The sequence below is a fragment of the Cotesia glomerata genome, linkage group LG10 (genome assembly GCF_020080835.1).
Source record: "Cotesia glomerata isolate CgM1 linkage group LG10, MPM_Cglom_v2.3, whole genome shotgun sequence".
Taxonomy (NCBI): domain Eukaryota; kingdom Metazoa; phylum Arthropoda; class Insecta; order Hymenoptera; family Braconidae; genus Cotesia; species Cotesia glomerata.
The window spans coordinates 5595774-5596047 of record NC_058167.1 but is presented as its reverse complement, the minus strand read 5'-3'; positions in this window follow the sequence as shown (position 1 = coordinate 5596047).

The following is a 274-nucleotide window of genomic DNA, read 5'->3' as shown; positions in this document are numbered from 1 at the left end:
GAGAAGTAGTGTAACCGCCAGACAGTGTGCCACAGAAATCAAGAGGGACCGATCCCCGGAGTAGTTACGAGATGACAGAAGCCGATAACAAGTAAGACTTCAATCTTGAGTAGTGAGTTAGATCGTCGTATATTCAACAAGGTTTCAATAATTACTCTGTGGGCTAGGAGTGGACCGCGGGGTTTATACTCGGTTTACTTCTCCACCGATTAATTATTCTCAATATAATTAATAATAATTCAATAATTTAATTGTAATAGTTTGATTCGTTAGT